The 13814-nt window shown below is 40.0% G+C and overlaps 1 pseudogene; it reads left to right on the top strand.

The window, feature by feature from the left end:
• Positions 1-12316: 12316 nt before the first annotated feature.
• On the top strand, positions 12317-13403 carry LOC143274034 (speckle-type POZ protein pseudogene; annotated as a pseudogene).
• The last annotated feature ends 411 nt before the right edge of the window (positions 13404-13814 follow it).

Here is a 13814-nt window from a genome sequence, read left to right as displayed (position 1 = left end):
CTAGAGTAGACTGGGGATGACTACAAGCAATAATAGTGAGGCTGCCTGAACTGGCCTACCCTTGTAATCAGGTTGGTGAATACCCCAACTGTCATCATAGAGCCTTTATCCAGTAACTGATTAATGCAGATGCAGAGACCCACAACCAAGCACCAAGCCAAACTCCAGGAGTCCAGTCAAAGAGAAGGAAGAGTGATTATATTAGCAAGGGAAATCAAGATCATGATGGGATATCTACAGAGACTAGTGAACCAAGCTATTAGAAAACTCAGGATCTTTAGATCAACAGCTATAGAACATGCATGGATCAGATTAGGCCCTCTGTGTAACAAAGCCAGGTGTATAGTTGGGTCTGTTTGAGGGTCCCCTGGCAGTGTGATCAAAATCTATCCCTGGTACATGAGCTGCCTCTCTGGATTCCATTCACTGTGATGGCAGAGGCTGACTCAACTCTGCCAGTGTTAGGCTAACTTGGTTGATAGACTAGCTTCTGAGAGTGCCAGACATGCAGAGTGGAAAGCCATCAAAAATGAAAGAAGATGTATAAATGAAATCATGGTTACCTCTTGAATCCTGCTAAAATTTTTCCGATGCCAAAGCTTTAGAATATACCCTAGTCTTTCAGAGCGGTTCCATCCTCTTTAAGAAAGTAACTGTGATGGGATAGTGTAGATGTAACCAACCGTCTTATTAAATAAGAAACACAGAAACAGTGTAAAAGAGAAAGCCGAGAAGTCAGAGCTCAGAGCTAAAATCTCACCCTTCCTCCTGCTGTCCCAGCTTCGCGAAAAGAGACCTACTTCCTGTCGGTTCGTTTTTTTAAAGTATGTTGTTCTGCCTTCTCATTGGTTGTAAACCCAAACACATGACTGCCTCGTCACTGTCTGAATGTACAGGCCCCTAGGTCTTAAAGGCATATGTCTCCAATGCTGGCTGTATCCCTGAACACACAGAGATCTTATGGGATTAAAGGCGTGTGCCACCACCGCCACACTCTTGCTATGGCTCTAATAGCTCTGACCCCCAGACAACTTTATTTATTAACATACAATCAAATTAATATTTCAGTACAAATCAAAATAATATTTCAATACAATTAGATTACCACCACATTTCCCCTTTTCTATTTTAATAAAAAGAAAAAAAAGCAAAAGGTTATGACTAACAAAAGAAAAACTATATACAAAAGTACAATAACTATATACAATATATACAAGTAATAAATACCTAAACAGGTATTTGACGAATCAGAGAAAATAATTCCATTATCTATCCTATTTTGATAATTCCAAGATGTATCTAATGTACTTTCTATCCTAATTAATTTTCAACTATAACTAACTAATCTTCAACCATAACTAACTAATCTTCAACTCCCTCAGAGACCCAAGAAGGGAATAATATTAGCTAACAAAAATAAAAACAGGAAGTGCATGCAAGCAACTTCCAAAAAAATTTTGTGAGTTGACAGAAACAGCCAGCTGCCTGGGCAGTCACCTGAGGTTTCTCCGCAGTGTTGGGGCATCATCTTCAGCCTATAGGCTTAGTGTATCTGACAGACTCATTTGTGAAGTAGGATGTACACAAGGTCAACAGTTCAACCTCACATTGGGTGAGAGCAGTCCACGTACCAGAAACACCTGAATTCCACTAGTGTCCTGTCATGATTCAGGATTTTAAATTCTGGAAATTGTTGACAGTTTTTTAATTCAGCTGTCCATTCTTCTTGGCTGTGTATATATGGCTTCATCTCAGCATCCCCTTCTTCTCCACATCCCTCTATTAAATGCCAGTCTACTTTTGAGAGGCATGAGCTTTCAGCTGCTGTTCCATTGTACAACAGAATCCATCGGCCCTCTGCCTGTTAAGCTGCCTTCGAAGAAAAGGGCACCGTACCTTTTCCGGATGCGAAGGCCACTTCAGGGATGGGGCCATATTGTCCTGGCCTCAGAAGATGCCTTTTGATAAAGCCATAACCACACTTGTTTTGGCAAGAATCAGTAGTCCCTTGTTTCGTGATCTGTCTGTCCATTTTGTCCTGTTGATTCGAGGATATTTTGTTGTCCAGTGGCTAACTTTTGCCAGAATGAAAGTTGACTCCATATGCAGTTTCTTCAATGCCCATATTTTCTCTAAAGTAGATTGGTACTGCCAGGAGCCGACATGTCTCAAAAAAGAAAAATTTTCTAAGTTATTAAAACATTTTAAATGCCATATTCTGTAGATCTCTGAAGGGTTTGAAGATGACCTGTCTAAAACATCTCTGCTCAATTTTTAAAACATATCTAATATGACTACAAGTTCTATGATAATGTCTAACTACTAGCTTTCATTTCTTTATATCCTAATAGTTGATAATAATAACATTCAAGGATCAGAAATTTGCATTACATTGTTAAATGGATGGAATAAATACAATTAGAAATATACATATAGCATTTTCTAACAATATCAGTTTCAAATTTGTGTACAATATAAAACAATTCAATCCAATGTAAAGTATTTAAAACTAGTAATTGTCTTTTTCTTTTCTTTCTTTCTCTTTTTTTTTTTTTAAATAAGAACCTTAAATCTAATCTCCTTTGCTTAGCCTTTTTCCTAACCCTTGACAATAACTTGTAACCAACCCCCCTAAATACTGAAAATTATCCCAGACCCAAAACCCATTAAAAAGACCAAAAAACAACCCGCCCCACACCACCTCTTTGGGAATGTGGGCGTCGTATTCTTAAAATTGCTTCCTGCTGGGTATGGGCGAAGTTTTCTTTATCCTGAAAGAAAAATTTTAGGTTAATTGTCAAATTCTAGGAGAGGTAACTATATCCTTCATTATCCAGTCTGTGTATAATGCCAAAGTTGAGGGTTTATCTCAAGTCCTTATTCAAGTAGTCTTTGAGACTGGATCATCTCAGCTAGTCATCTCAAATTTGCTCTGAGCACCTTGTAGTTCAAAGCTGATCTATGGATGATGTTTGTCAGCTTAATGATATTATTATTGTCCACGTGGAATTGTTGTTGTTGTGGGGCCCCATCTTCTTTCTGGAGACTTCAGTTGATGTTAGGCCTGGCCATGATTTCCTGCAGAAAACTGATAAGAGACTCAAACACAAAAACATATATATGCAGCTAGCCTTTTTTCTAGAATTAGTTAGTACTCTATGTGACCATTCATATCTTAACAAAGTTTAAAATGTATATATATATATTAATCTTGTAAATTTTGATATAAAATTTATACTTTGAGAAAAGTTTAAAGAATCAGAATAGAATCAAAGAGTTGAGATTAGTAATAGAATAGTCCCTTAATTAATTTTGCTTTTGTCCTGTACCATAGCAGAAGATGGCTCTTATTCTGGCATGATACAGGGAGTTTGCATTTTCCTTTTAACAACATGCTTGATTTTAAAGAAGGAGAGAGCCATTCTCCAACTCCAAAGTCAGCTTTAAATTTTAATTGAACTGGGACTATTAGAAAACCAAGAGTGTTAAATCTTTAGAGAAAAGCAGAAACAAACATTTAGGAAGACATAAAATTTTTTAGATAATATATACCCATACACCGTTTCACTCTGTTTCTTGGGATAGATGATTTGTCCCTTTTCTTCAGTTGTCTCATTTGTCCAGTGTTCTTCAGATTCCTTAACCTTCATTCTCCTAAAAGACAAAAACAAAAACCTTTCCCCAAGACTAATTTTGGGGATGTTCCTTTTTGGCAAGTTATTATCTGATGAAATGAAAAGGCATGTTTTATTGATACAAGTTAGTTTAAATTGGATGTTCATGCTGGTTGATGAACTATCACCTCCTCTAATTAAGAGGTCTCTCTTGTTCAAATCGAACCTTTATCAATTTTGATGGTACCCACAGCTTATCTTCTCCTGTAGAAACAAAAGCGAAACCACGTCCCCAATGTAATACATACCCTGGTTTCCATTCTGAGGTCAGCACATCCTTAAAGTATATAGGCTGATTTAATTCTGTAGTTTTTTCTATTATCCAATGTCTCTCTGCAGCTGTTGTTCCTTTCTCATTGGCATTCAGAAAATTCAAAGTTAGAAGAGCATTATGCAGTCTATTTCTGGGGGTTTTTGTTACCCATTTCTGTTTATTTAGCATATCCTTTAGAGTTCTGTTTGATCTTTCTATAACTGCTTGACCTGTAGGATTATGTGGTATGCCTGTAATATGCTTTATATTGTAATAAGCAAAAAACTGTTTCATTTTAACAGAGACATATGATGGAGCATTGTCAGTTTTGATTTGTGCAGGTATACCCATGATGGCCATAACTTCTAGCAAATGAGTGATTACAGAATCAGCTTTTTCAGAACTCAAAGCAGTTGCCCATTGAAATCCTGAATAAGTATCGATAGTGTGGTGTACATATTTCAATTTTCCAAATTCTGCAAAGTGAAACACGTCCATCTGCCAGATTTCATTTCTCTGAGTACCCTTTGGGTTACATCCTGCTGGTAATGGCGTCTGATTGTAGAAGGAACAAGTAGGACATTTCTTTATTATTTCTTTGGCTTGTTGCCAGGTTATGGAAAAATCCTTTTTTAAACCTTTACTATTAACGTGATGTTTTTTATGAAATTCTGAGGCCTCCAGCACATTTCCTATCAATAATTTATCAATCTCTTCATTGCCTTGTGCTAGAGGGCCTGGCAGACCAGTATGGGATCGAATGTGAGTTATATATAAAGGATGATTCCTTTTCCTGATTGTATCTTGTAATTGAATAAATAGTGAAGTTAATTCTGAAGCATCAGGGATAAATTCTGCAGTCTCAATATGTAACACCACTCTTTCAGCATACTGAGAGTCAGTTACTATGTTGAGAGGTTCTGAAAAATCCATTAATACCAACAGAATAGCATACAATTCTGATTTTTGCACTGAGTTATACGGACTTTGAACCACTTTATTTAAATTTTCTGATTTGTAACCTGCCTTTCCTTCTTTGTTGGCATCTGTATAAAATGTACGAACTCCAGATATGGGTTTTTGCCGTACAATTCGAGGCAAGATCCATTCAGCTCTCTTTATAAGATCAATTCTATTGCTTTTGGGATATTTGCTGTTAATTTCTCCCAAAAAATTACTGCAAGCTCTTTGCCAAGGTTCACTTTCTGTCCATAATTTTTCAATGTCCTCCTTAGTTAATGGTACGACAATTTCTGCTGGGTCTATGCCTGCTAATTGACGAAGTCTCATTTTTCCTTTGTAAATCAAGTCAGAGATTTTTTCCACATAAGTTTTTAATTTTTTATTTGGTTTATTTGGTAAAAATATCCATTCCAATATAATATCTTCCCTCTGCATTAATATTCCAGTAGGAGAACGCCTAGAAGGTAAGATAACCAAAATGCAATCCAGCTTTGGATCAATACGATTCACGTGTCCTTCATGCACTTTCTTTTCTACCAAGGCTAATTCTTTCTCAGCTTCAGGTGATAATTCTCTTGGACTATTTAAGTCCTTGTCACCTTCTAAGGTTTTGAACAAATTAGTCAGTTCATCATTTTTTACCCCAACAATAGTTCGTAGATGAGAAATATCTCCAAATAATCTTTGAAAGTCATTAAGAGTCTGTAGTCTATCTCTCCGAATTTGCACCTTTTGGGGTCTAATTTTTTGTAGCTCTATTTTATATCCTAAATAATTAATAGAATCTCCTCTTTGTATCTTTTCAGGAGCAATTTGTAATCCCCAGCGAGGCAAAATTTTCTTTACTTCTTCAAACATTATTTCTAAAGTATCTGCATTTGAGTCAGCTAGTAAAATATCGTCCATATAATGATAAATTATAGATTTAGGAAATTTTTTATGTATCACTTCCAATGGCTGTTGTACAAAATATTGGCACAGAGTTGGGCTATTCAACATTCCCTGTGGGAGGACCCTCCATTGAAATCTTTTAACCGGTTGAGAATTATTATAAGTAGGCACTGTAAAAGCAAATCTTTCTCTGTCTTTTTCTTGTAAGGGTATTGAAAAGAAACAGTCTTTTAAATCAATAACTATGAGAGGCCATCCTTTTGGTAACAGAGTAGGCAAAGGCATCCCAGATTGTAGAGAACCCATTGGCTGAATTACTTTGTTAATTGCCCTAAGGTCTGTTACCATTCTCCATTTACCAGATTTCTTTTTAATAACAAATACAGGAGAATTCCAAGGGCTGGTTGATTCTTCAATATGCTGAGCATTTAACTGTTCTTCTACCAGCTCTTCTAAAGCCTGGAGTTTCTCTGTTGTTAAAGGCCATTGCTGGACCCATACAGGCTTGTCTGTTAACCATTTTAAAGGTAGAGCTGTTGGTGTCTTTGGAAGATCATCAGTTATTGTGCCCTGTTCTTGTATAATATGGATGGCTGGTGACCACTCATTAGAACAATATCTTCTAATATTTCTCTCAGTAACATGTGCTAGTTTATGATTTGTTTCTGAGATTGGAGGGATGTTAATCTGAGTATTCCATTGTTGCAACAAGTCTCGACCCCACAGGTTCATAGTTATGTTAGCCACATATGGTTTTAATTTTCCTCTCTGTCCTTCTGGACCTATACATTCGAGCCATCTTGCACTCTGTTTCACCTGAGATAATGTCCCAATTCCTAACAGTTGAACGTTTACCTCCTGAAGAGGCCAAGTTGGATGCCAAAATTCTGGTGCAATTATGGTAACGTCCGCACCTGTGTCTACCAGACCAGACAACAAAACACCATTTATTTTTATCGTTAATTTTGGTCTTTGTTCATTAATAGAAGTTTGCCAAAAAATTTTCTTTATGTTTTCTCCTGAATTTTCTATTCTCTCTGTTTCATCATTCTGACCAGCATGATTTATTCCAATAGGCATTTGGTTATTTAATCGCTCTCCAGAGCAGGCATTTCCTCTATGGATGCCGGAAAGGTTTGAACTGGATTTGCACTGGGGGCCTGCCTGAGGCCCCTCTGGGAGTTTCCCGAAGACTGAGGCAAAGGATTACCCTGTCTGTCCTTTGTTGATCTACATTCGTTGGTCCAGTGTTTTCCCTTACCACACCTTCTGCATACTCCAGAAGGAAGGGGCATTCTGTTGCCATTGTTCCTTGAAGAAACATTGTTTCTGGAAATGACCTGTCTACAGTCCCTTTTCAAATGTCCTTGCTTTCCACATCCAAAACATCTAACACTCCTCAAACCTTTTGAAATTACTTCTCCTACCCATGTATCATCATGCTCATCAGCTTCAACATTAATTGTTTCTCTAATCCAATCTTCCATAGGTGCAGATCTTGCCCTTAATGGCCTGATTATTCTTTTGCATGCTGCATTCGCATTCTCAAAGGCCAAAGATTCAATTATTGCCTTACCAGCTTCTGAATCCGAGACCGTTCTCTTTACTGCTGAAGCCAGTCTTTGTAAAAAATCTGTAAAAGATTCTTTTGGGCCTTGCTTCACCTTTGTAAATGACTCAGATTTTTTTCCTGGTTCCTCAACTTTGTCCCATGCATTCAAGGCTGCCGTTCGACATAAAATTAGGGTTTGGACATCATATAAACATTGTGCTTGTGCTGAAGCATATTGGCCTTCGCCCATAAGCTGATCCTGGCAAACTTGTACTCCTTTATCCCTCCATTGTTTTTCTATGTTTTTAGCCTCCTCCTTAAACCAAGTCAGAAATTGAAGTCTCTGGCTGGGTTCCAGAACACCTTGTGCGAGGTCCCGCCAGTCCTGTGGTACTATCCTATTATATGTTGACCAAGTGTTTAACATTTGCTTTACATATGGGGAATGCATGCCATAAGATACTATTGCCTCCTTAAACCTTTTTAAATCCAACATTTCAATTGGAGCCCAAGTATTTTGTGTAGCCATTTGATCAGGCATCTGCTGTACAGTTACAGGATAAATTAAGGGTGACTGTGTGAAAACAGGCTTTCTTTCTGCAACCTTATGATCCCGACTTGAAACAATTTCACTGTTAATTTCTTCTGTCTGAATTTTTACAGGTTTAACAAGTTCTTCTAACGCTGTTATCCTGGCACTTAAATTGACTATCTTTTTAAATATTAAAATGTGGATTATTATAGTGATGAGGTGCATAATTCCACCAATACTAATATTATATAGTTGTTCCATTGCCAGACTGCCTAAAATTTCGAACAAAAACCAATTTTCTTCCAATGTACACATAAAACCCATTTGTTTTTTAATGTGGAAAAAAATTCTCTTTTAGATAGTTTCCTTTAAAATATCTGATATATTATGACTTACCAAATCTGCGTAGAACAGTAGAAATCCGAGGGGATTTTCAAAGCAGCCACCTAGTGTCCCAGGTGTAAATCCAGAGAGAGAGAGAGAGAGAGAGAGAGAGAGAGAGAGAGAGAGAGAGGAAAGAGAGAACGCACAAGAAAGCGTAGCCGGCTAAAGCTTAAATGCAGCCACGTGTTCCCTCTTGTGCCGAGTCAAGGCTTGGGTCTGGCTTCCTTAAGCTCCGACCACGTGCGTTGGCTTTACAGGCAGGGCCCTGTTCGGCAGGGCAGGTCTGAGTTGTTTGTAGCACCGGCTTTAGGCAAGCTGCTCACAGACCTAGGCCCGGGCTAGAAGTTGCTACCCGGACTAGGACACCAGCAGCTCGGACTAAGAAGCCGATCGCCGCCGGCCGCCGTGTGCCGCCGCCGCCGCCGCCGCGGGCCGCCTGCCGCCCTTGCGGGAAAGCGGACCTGCCGCCAAGCCAAGCAGTTTTTAATGGATTCTTGTCACGTTGGGCGCCAGATGTAGATGTAACCAACCGTCTTATTAAATAAGAAACACAGAAACAGTGTAAAAGAGAAAGCCGAGAAGTCAGAGCTCAGAGCTAAAATCTCACCCTTCCTCCTGCTGTCCCAGCTTCGCGAAAAGAGACCTACTTCCTGTCGGTTCGTTTTTTTAAAGTATGTTGTTCTGCCTTCTCATTGGTTGTAAACCCAAACACATGACTGCCTCGTCACTGTCTGAATGTACAGCCCCCTAGGTCTTAAAGGCATATGTCTCCAATGCTGGCTGTATCCCTGAACACACAGAGATCTTATGGGATTAAAGGCGTGTGCCACCACCGCCACACTCTTGCTATGGCTCTAATAGCTCTGACCCTGAACACACAGATATCTATGGGATTAAAGGCGTGTGCCACCACCGCCACACTCTTGCTATGGCTCTAATAGCTCTGACCCCCAGACAACTTTATTTATTAACATACAATCAAATTAATATTTCAGTACAAATCAAAATAATATTTCAATACAATTAGATTACCACCACAGGATAGAGTAATGGTTCTGCAGTAAAGTTGCTGGATACCTTTCCAGAAGACTAGCATCCAATTTACTGCTGTCAAGGGTACCTAACAATAGTCGTCAACTCCAGTTATCAGTTATCCAGGAGATCCAACAGCCTCTTCTGACCTCTGAGGGCACCATATTCTCATGGTGCACAGAACCACCTGTGTAACAAGGCCCAGGCATTAGCAGGCCCCCATGCCTAAGTACAACTGTCTGTGTGACAGAAGTGCTATTCAAGGTGTAAAACCCAGCATTTCTATAAAACACAGCAAACCCCTGTCACAACTAAAATGAAGGCTTAATCCACCAAAGTCCATAGTTCTGGGAATATCTCTAAATGTTCAAACCTTGCTTGAAATACAGTAACATTATGGCTTTCATAGTGGGACTTCTGGCTAACACTTCTTGTTAACTGAAGATTCTCAACCCATAATATGGGTTTTGTGCTTAAAAGCTCATCCTGAGAAAAGCTACTTGCTGCAACAGAAACCAGAATACCTCATGTGGTTTCCAGCTGGCTAAAAAAGACTTTCTGTTGGCTTCAATCCATGTTCACACACTCTCTCTCTTTCTCTCTCTCTCTCTCTCTCTCTCTCTCTCTCTCTCTCTCTCTCTCTCTGTCTCTCTCACTATTTCTCTCTCTCTCTCTCTTTCTCTCTCACTATTTCTCTCTCTCTCTTTCTCTCTCACTATTTCTCTCTCTCTCTCTCTCTCTCTCTCTCTCTCTCTCTCTGTGTGTGTGTGTGTGTGTGTGTGTGTGTGTGTGTGTGTGTGTTTGTCTGAAAGTCTTTCTATGTGTTACTGTCAGTTTTCTTGTGCTATATTGACCATTGACTTTCTCTGGTGTGGATATGCCTGTTGCATAAGACCTGTGCCTTCTCCTGTTGGGGACCTGAATCCTCTGTCTGTGACAGGTCCCCCAGACAACCACCTACCTGAAATAAAAGATCTACCTGTCCCATTCCTGGAATGAGACACTGTATGAAAAGGTCCTATACTGAGCCCCTGACAGGAGTCTGTTGCCTCATGAGAGACTTCTCCTACCCTGCAGTACCTGCTCCCTGATCCTAAACACATAAAGAAGAGTCATTGCGGCTACAAGATAGTAACCTAACAAAGATTCCTAAATGAGGAACCAAACTTTCAGAGATCAAAACCAGTTGATTGATTTATCCTGGAATGAAGGAAGAACAGCATCAGAGCCAGACCTTTCAGGAGAGGTAAGCTGGGAATTGGTGAGTTGATTGAATCATTGAAGGTATTGTCCCAACCTATAGGTTTAGTGAGTCCCTAAAGACATGATGAACTAAAGGGAGATGATAAATATGGTGAGCATTTTACTGATCACATACTAAGGTGAACGGCCTCAAAAGCCCATTGTTGGTAACAGTTGAATACATTCTGCACCTTTTGGAAACCTGAATACTGTCTCACACTCAAGGCCCAGCAATGTAAGCCTGGAAGTTCAAAGTTTAAAGAGGTCAGAACTCACCAGTGAAGGATGAAAATTATGAGATATTGAAAAGCTGAATCTTGGCAGTCAGAGTGTGGAATTAAGAAGCACTTAGAATCTTCTCACAGCACACACTTAACTGGATCTGGCCAAGTGTTACCAATGAGGATTATCTGGGGTTTGGGAGTGGCAAGACCACCAATGAGAGTTGGTGGAGACATCCCAGAGACTGTGAGAGTGGATGGAATGAAGACTGCCAAGTTCAGAGGATTGTGTTTGGCCTTGCTTCTTGACCACCATATATGAATTCTTCCATCTTGATCTCCAAGTTGTGACTGGAAAAGGAAACCGCATCTTCCCAGGTCATGTTAGTGGAAGGATTTAGTGTAAAACCCCCAAAAGAGGAAATAACAGCTGTGTAGGAATGACACCATCCCTATTTTATTTAACATGAACCACAATAAGCAAAATACACTTTTGTTGTTTTTTGTTGGTTCCCAACTTAACAAGACATGGAATTAACTAAAACCCTAAAGTGGAGGTCACTACAGTGAGAAGTGTTTTGCTTCAGTTGAAGTAGGTAGATCCACTTCAGGAACAGACTTTGGAGAAAAAAGACACAAACATTTAATCCGGATCTCAAGGCCTGAAGACACAAACCTTTAATCCAGATCTTGAGGTTAGAAGACACACCCAAACTGGGACACACCCTCTCTTGAAGCCTATAAAAGGACATGGAAGCAGGAAGCTCTTGCTATTTGCCTGCTTGCCCTCACCTTGCAGCAAGTCCATTTCTTCATTGGCAATAGAGAATATTTGGAACTCTAGGATACACTGAAGGCCAGTAGACACCACCCAACTTCCTGGACTTGGTAAGTCCTGGAATCTTTTACTATCTCTTCTATAGCTAGCCAATGTGGGATTAGCAGAGTTTCAGCCCTAAGTCATTCTAATAAATCCCCTTCCTTAATACACAGAAAGATTCTTTTTGTATGTTCTGTTACTCTAGAGAACCTAGTACAACATTTTTTGATATGAGTGTATCAAATGTTCCAAAATTTTCAACACCTGTGTATAATTGTCAAAACCAGTTAACTACAGAACCAAGATTCAATCTAGACAAACAATGGAGTGATGTAAGAGTCCCTAGTAGCCTACACTATCTTCTCTAAAACAAGTATTGAAATCCATATAGAAAATATCAGAGATCCAAGTTTCCAGCACCATCAAACACAAAATAGAGGAAAAAAAAAAACTTAAAATCTAATTCTTGCTGGGCAGTGGTGGTGCATGCCTTTAATCCCAGCACTCAGGAGGCAGAGGCAGGTGGATCTCTTTGAGTTCGAGGCCAGGCTTGTGTCTAATGCAAGTTCCAGGAAAGGCACAAAGCTACACAGTGAAACCTTGTCTTGAAAAGCCAAAAAAAAAAAAGAAAAAAGAAAAGAAAACCAACAATCTAATTCATTTCTATTATTGTGTCTCACAAGGTGAAGAGAAAACAATTGCTAGTTCTTCATTTTGGATCCAATTTAACATTCAAACTACCTCCAGGAGAAATGGCAGGAAACGGGACAGTCCAGAGATGGGACCACACTCAAATCAGCCTTCAGAATTTCTCCTACATGTGGACCATCAGCAACTTCCATTCTATTGTGGAGGAAAGGCTAGGAAGCCTTAGAAGCCCAACTTTTTCAATAGAAGCCAATGACAAATGGTGTTTGACAGTACACCCTAACGGACTCGATGAAGTAAGTGCAGATTACTTGTGAGTTAATCTAGTTTTGCTCAGCTGTTTAAAGATTCATGTTTGGGCAAAGTTCCAATTCTGGATCATAAATGATGAAGGAGACAAAACAGAAACCACGAGGAGCCTAAAAGCCTTTAAGTTCATACCAGGCCATGGCTGTGGATTCAAAAAGTACATCCTTCCAGCTTTCCTCCTGTCTCATGCACCTCGTCTTCTTCCACATGACCAGCTCACCCTTCTCTGCATTGTGAGCATGGTCCAGGACTCAGTCAGCATCTCTGACTGGAACAGAAAGCCAGGGATTCAAGTTCCAAGCTGCACATTGGCAGATGAGCTAGGAGAGCTGTGGGAGAATTCCCAATTCACAGACTGCTGCCTGGTGGTAGCTGGCCAGGAATTTCGGGCTCACAAGGCCATCTTAGCAGCTCGCTCTCCAGTTTTCAGAGCCATGTTTCAACATGACATGGAGGAGATCAGAAAAAATCGCATTGAGATCCATGACCTGGAGCCACACACAAGTCTTCAAGGCAATGATGGACTTCATTTACACAGGAAAAGCACCAGACCTGGACAGCATGGCAGATGCTGTGCTGGCAGCTGCGGACAAGTATGGCCTAGAGCGTTTGAAGGTTATGTGTGAGTATGCCCTCTTCAGGGACCTCTCTGTGGAGAATGCTGCCCACACTCTCTTCCTGGCTGACCTCCACAGCTCAGGGCAGCTGAAAACCCAGACACTGGATTTCATTACAGCTCATGTTTCTGAGGTCTCTGAGACCTCAGGCTGGAAGGCAATGGTGGGCTTATGTCCCTATTTAGTGGCTGAAGCACAACGTTATCTGGCTTCTGCTCATCTCCCTTTCTTGGAGCCCCCTTTCAAACGCTTGAAGCGATCCTAGGACCTGGTCAGCCTTGTCCTATACTTGTAACCCAGAAGCAGCAGCCAATGTTGTTACCAAAGACACTAGGCTAGACTATGGGATGTGTAGAACATTTCTAGTGAAGCTAGCGAGAAACAGCATAGTGGCTGAGGCTTAATAGAGATGTAAAGGAGTCAATATCTGGATTGGACTGAGAAGATCATATGACCAAGGGCTCAGCAAAGGAACAAACAAAAATGAATATTTCCTTTCAAGAGAAGTAGAAATGAATGAAGATTTTTTCTCTAAACTTGGTGGGGGGGACTGTAGAGAACACTCAGTTGCAAAAGCAATTGTTGCTCTTGCAGAGGACCCTTGTTCAGTCTTCCTCTCATCTCCATGGTCACATCAATCTCTGTAGACCCTACCTACCCAAAATAAAATATCAAA

Source organism: Peromyscus maniculatus, chromosome 6 (genome assembly GCF_049852395.1).
Source record: "Peromyscus maniculatus bairdii isolate BWxNUB_F1_BW_parent chromosome 6, HU_Pman_BW_mat_3.1, whole genome shotgun sequence".
In the NCBI taxonomy this organism is placed as follows: Eukaryota; Metazoa; Chordata; class Mammalia; order Rodentia; family Cricetidae; genus Peromyscus; species Peromyscus maniculatus.
Note: the sequence above shows the minus strand (reverse complement) of the source record. Positions and strands in the feature narration are given on the sequence as shown.